Genomic DNA, 5598 nt, shown 5'->3' with positions numbered 1-5598 from the left:
CCCCCACCCAACCTCTGAAAGCTCAGACCTGCCAGACTGTGATGTGTGAACTGTACTGTGTCGCTCTGTCAACAGCCGAGACACACAGCGAGAACTGGGAGAAAAAAAACGATTTGAGCAGTTGTTTGTCTCTCGTGTTAATTAACCTGGAGGAAATTTTTTAATCCATATTTACATTTAAAAAAAAAAAAATATCAGACACACATTGCAAATGTCGCTGTTGTTTATCTCCAGTTTAATCTAAGAACCCCATTTGTGCCCCATCTACTGTAAACACTTGTCCATGTGCACACTGAAAGGCTTAGTGGTCACTGTAATCATTCAGCCTGTCAATACTGGCTGTGAAGAGATCCAGCATGAGGGGGGGGGGGGCACAGTCCATCCACAGTCCATCCACAGTCCTCATTGCTTTCTGCAGTTTGGCTTGAAAGCTGATATGAGGCCTGATCAGCCTGAGTTGGTTGAATCAAGTGGGGCTTTTTATTTGTTTTCTTACACTGGAATAGCATCATGAAGGGATCTGGTCATGGATACGAGGAAACATTTATACTAATGAATAACTCTGTCAGTCTAGTTGTAGCCAAATGGGATCCACGAATGCTGCATTTTTCTTTCATTTTCCCTCTGGCTTTGTAACAAAAGTGACTCACTAGAGCCTTTTCCTGTCCAACAAATGTTTGGTATTCCTGCAGTGAGAGGAGAATCATACAGGTTAACAATGGAAAAACAACACAGTTTGACAGTCCGTTACGCCTCCTCTTTTACATTCAGGATGTTCATCTTCCCTACCCAGGCTTATGCTTTTGTGAGTTTTCCATTAACTTTATACTTTTACCAATCTTTACGCTGCGGCATGCGGTAATATTTTTAGATAATAGTGTGCTTCTAACTTTGTGGCAGCAGTCTGGGGGGGAAAGACCTGTCACAGTTGCAACCTGACACTGCCCCCGTTAACAAAGCCGGGTCCGTAAGGAAATCATTCTCTTAGTGTTGTTGTGGGAGAGTTTGGCTGGTCTGCACAGAGCAATGACCCCAACCCCATTTCAAACCTTTTGTTATGAAGCGGAACACCGACTGCGAGACAGGTCTTATCACCCAGCATCAGTGTCGGACCTCACTAATGCTCTTGTAGCTGAATGGTAGCAAACCCCCCGCAGCCAGGCTCCAAAATCCTTTGGCAGTCCTAAACTCCGGGGGAGCTGCAGGAAAAGAAGCAGATGTCCCCTAAACGCCTTACATGCAGACTATCGGTAGGCGCTACAATTTACAGTTCGCCCCTCCTGATGGTGCGCCTCTGGAAAGACTTTCTAAAACATTAGGGACAGTTATAGCTGCAGATTAATAGCCATTATTATTAGAGTATCCACATAGTTTGGGCCGTTTTGTGTTTTTAACCTTGTGTGGTTAATAGTATTTTTTTCTCTCTCTTCTTTTTGTACTCTCCTTTTTATTTTTATGGAGCCTTTCTAAGGCCATTAAACACCGTTGCCTAATTGAAAACTCTCCCCAGGAATTCACTGTATTTTCCCTCTGAAGAATCCCTGATAATAGGCCACGGTAAGCTCTCGTTCTTTTTTCCTCTCGTTATCAGTCTTTCATTTTCTTTTTCTTCTGCCGCCTGATTTCAGACTTTGTTCCTGTCCTTTACATACTCGCCCTTCGCTCCGCAGAGCCCTGCCTGCCAGGCCTGATATTTGTCGCCGAATGCATTTGCTCACGAATCCGTTTCAAGTAAATTAGTCAGGTAGGTTTTCCCCCGGCCAATCGGAAATTCTTCTGCAGCTTGTGTCCCTCGCCGGGGAACAGCGGAAGGTCAAGTCATCCACCCCAGGCAATCTAGCAGCTGGCCCACGTTGCTTGATAGGAGGACGAGTACTGCCAGAGAAAGAGAGACGGAGACAAAGAGCTGGCTCCTGACAGTCAGAGTTACTCACCGCCTCGACTGTGTCCTCTCCTGCTGTAAACAAAGCAGGTCGTTATGTTCAATTATACTGGGCAACTGAACAGCAATTAACCATCAGAGGAATCGTGCCTTCACAAAGATCTTATCCAGTAGCCTGTGCTACCAGGTGAACGGGTGTTCAGTCATAAGTTTTGCTGTAAAGCCTCCATTAAAATGTTATGTTCAGACTAGTCTGCTCGACACTGGAGTTTTGTTTTATTTGAAAAAGAAACAGATAATATCAGCTGTCATTTTAGCTCAGAATAAAAAACTATTTTAAGTAGTAATATAGTTTATGTTATGTTGTCAATCAGTAACATTTTCCCAGGTCGCTGTTTTTGGTAACATGAGTTTTTTTTAATAACAGAAATACCTCATTAAAATGGTTTGGACTTGAAGGAACATATTTTACACCTTTCCAGTGTTTTATTTGAAGTTTTGATCCATATGAAATATGGATCAAAACTGTTTTATTGTATATATATATTTGTATATTTCTTGTGGGGCTTGGGGCATGGCCAAGAGTGACTGCTTTGTTGTGACATCACAAAGTAAAGGAAATCCTGAAGGCTAGTTTTAAGGCTCAGTTTCTGAATACAGGCTGTGTACATTTCTCAGTGGACTGAGCGCTTTGATACATTCACAGTATTAATATAGAAGCTAGACCTGATCTATAATCAAAAAAGACATGGAAGTCTCTATATATACACTATGGGACCTTTAATGGGAGGTTACTCTCTATAGAAAGTGAATTAAAGAACATAAACAGGACTGTTGTAGTCTCCTATTATAATAACATAAGGCAAAATAGAGGTTACCTGGATCCAACTCCAGTCCTGTGAGTATTTTCATGGCCGACCACTGATCTGTATCAAAAAGTGGGTGAAATCTGACGTCCAACTAAAAATCAAAACACAATCTGTCAAGTGTAAATCCAGCTTTGCACATAGTACTTCATGTGGTGTCCATGAATGTGGCAAAACATAGTCCGATTTTTTGTTTCCATTTGTATTTTTCCTTTTTTCTTTAGTTTGTCTCACAAAAGTAAAATCACAGATAAATCTGCAGTAACGTAACATGCTGTTCCTTCTCAAATTGATGAACTTTTATGGATCCAACAAGATTTGTGCTGTTTCTTTTTTGTTTTATTTTCTGTAAAATTAGGCATCAGCTATTTTCCATCGGGCTTTGTTTTCTTTGGAACCCACCGTCGGCTCGACACTGAATCCCACGTAGTCAGACCTTTGTTTTGTCCTGTTCACAGAGGTCTGGAGTAAAAAAAAAAAAAACCTGAGATGATGAGATGACGGAAAACCTTGGGCTGCTGTTTTGTGCTTTCAGTTAGAAAACACCTCCTCCTCTGAAACGGCACCTGTGGTTAGGCTTTTTTTTCTCTCATTTATTGGTATGTGGAGCAACAGCCCACTGCATCTCCATGTTTTTTCACAGCTCTGTGCCGGCGACAGCTGTGGCTGGAGGCATTATGCTTCCGTCCCGTTCTCGTGAGCGCGATATCTCAGTAACGCCTTCATGTAATTTCTTCAAATTTGGCGGTAACCTTCACTTGGACTAAAAGTTGAATTGATTAGAATTTAGTGCTTGAAGGTCAAAGGTCACGGTCACTGTTACCTCACGAAACATTTGTTTTTGGCCCTGTGAATGCAACATCTCAGTAACGCCTTGAGGGGAAACCCTATCAAATTTGGCACCAACATTCACCTGTACTCAAAGATGATATGATTGGAATTAGGTGGTCAAAGGTCAAAGGTCACTGTGACCAAATAAAACATGGTTTTGACCATAACTGAGGAATTTCCACCCTAATTAATCGCAACTGGACTGGTCTGCAGAGGCAAACAGCCACTAGTTTTGTTGCTTGCTGTAGCTTGAATTTTGACAGACCTCCATTTGGTCTCATGCACACAGACATCGTGTCTCACTCGTCATGATGACATTATTCAGTTGAAATTTATCTTAAATTGATTCTCAGTGATCAGCTGAGTGTCTGTGTGCACTAGTCTTTTCCTTTTTTCCAATACTTCGTGGTCGAAGGCTTTTCAGTTCTCAGTGCTGCACATACCACAGTGCTCCCTGCGAAGTGCTCCACAGAAAATTTCATTTTGAATATGCCTGTGCACACACATTCTTTAGCATCTGCGCTTTATAATCAACTCCATTCAGGCAAAAGTCCATGTTATTAAAATCCACGTCATCACTGTTATGCAGAGGGCTTTGACATTGAGTCAGAAAAGCTCGATAAAAGAGGCGATTTTTGATAACAAATCTCCGTCGCCAAGGTTATTTGGTTTGTCTTTGTCAGAATCCGCCCTCTTTACCCAGTTGCTTATCTTCTGTCTTAGGAGACGAGAAGTTTTAATGAGTTATTTTATTGCCTGCTTCGAGGAAGTATCCCCCTGCTAGCAATCTCACCTTTAATATTTCAAATCATCCTCATACAAAAGAATACTCCGCGGGTATAAGCCACATATCTGGAATACTTTCACTTCTATAATTACCTCTTAAATCAGCTTGTGATCTTGGCTGATTTGCCCCAACGCCAAAGCTCCAGACAGAAGTCATCGACTTTTAAATTTTAATGGTATATATCTGTTTTGACCCTCGCCTTTTGGGATGCAGGCAGAATTCTGTTTTGCAGGCTTTACTTTCAGACCTTCACCTCCTTCCTGCATGATGTTTTGTTGCATTATTTTGAAGTGAAATAACAAGACTATAGCCTATATCACGGGCGAAGGCGGCTTTTGTTAGTTGTGCTACTCGAAGGGATGTGTCAAGTAGAATATGGGTATCTGCGCCTATGAAAGAAGATCCAATTACAGTGTTTCCCTCGCCGACCCATTGTGGTAGACTTTTCATTAGTCTCTCTACAGCCCTGGTACACACTATGCATATGTCAAACACTGCTTTAGTGTGGTGTATATCCGTAAATTCTCTGTATTCAAATTTCCCCCGTGGCACCAGTGTCCTACCTGTCACAAACCGTGCACCGTAACCGCCTATTCTTCTCCTGGCAGGGTTAGCGAGCGCCCCCACCGAGCGCCCACTTCTATCTCAGTGCCACCATGCACCGGTGGCACTATTAGAAACCCAAGGGCACGGCTAACAGAGGCACAGAGGCTCTCTAGCAGTGACAAATTCACAACAAAGCTTTTTCTATGAGGAATGAAACTACCATGGAGGTTGAAGGAATGAGAGGCGAGTGGGAGAGTGAGACCAAGAGAGCGAGGGAGGAAGGGGAGAGAGACCTGGTGCGATGAAAAGACATGTGGCCCACTGTGACAAATGTTCCCCCAACTTGTGATTTATCACGGTGGAGAGACTCTGAGAGCAACACACCCAGCAGCTCCAGCTCAGCCAGTGTAGCTGTGGATAATACAGATGACTTCTCTTAGAAAAATGTATATGTATTCATCTCTTTTTTCTTATTATTTGAGCCACAGCTTCACACACTGTACTTTAAGGCCATAAGGAGGCAGAACATGATTGCAGTTTAACATGGGTGACTCTTAACCATTAAGCCCATGAGTCATTTTGGAGAAAATGGGGATTAGAGTATCTTAATGCTCTTGTGAAATAAAGAAGGTGTCGACTCCATTTGGACTCACAGTTCTATTTCTCATTCAGGCAGAAGAACAAAA

The 5598-nt window shown here is 42.5% G+C and overlaps 1 protein-coding gene across 1 annotated transcript in view; it reads left to right on the top strand.

Annotated features, from left to right (window-relative positions):
- Positions 1-5598, top strand: part of dpp6a (dipeptidyl-peptidase 6a) — a 204070-nt gene that overhangs the window by 92673 nt on the left and 105799 nt on the right. The gene's annotated exons all lie outside the window — the stretch shown is intronic.

The sequence above is a fragment of the Seriola lalandi genome, unplaced genomic scaffold (assembly GCF_002814215.2).
Source record: "Seriola lalandi dorsalis isolate HSWRI2012SDOR001 ecotype SW California unplaced genomic scaffold, Sedor1 jcf7180002054956, whole genome shotgun sequence".
Lineage (NCBI taxonomy): Eukaryota > Metazoa > Chordata > Actinopteri > Carangiformes > Carangidae > Seriola > Seriola lalandi.
Note: the sequence above shows the minus strand (reverse complement) of the source record. Positions and strands in the feature narration are given on the sequence as shown.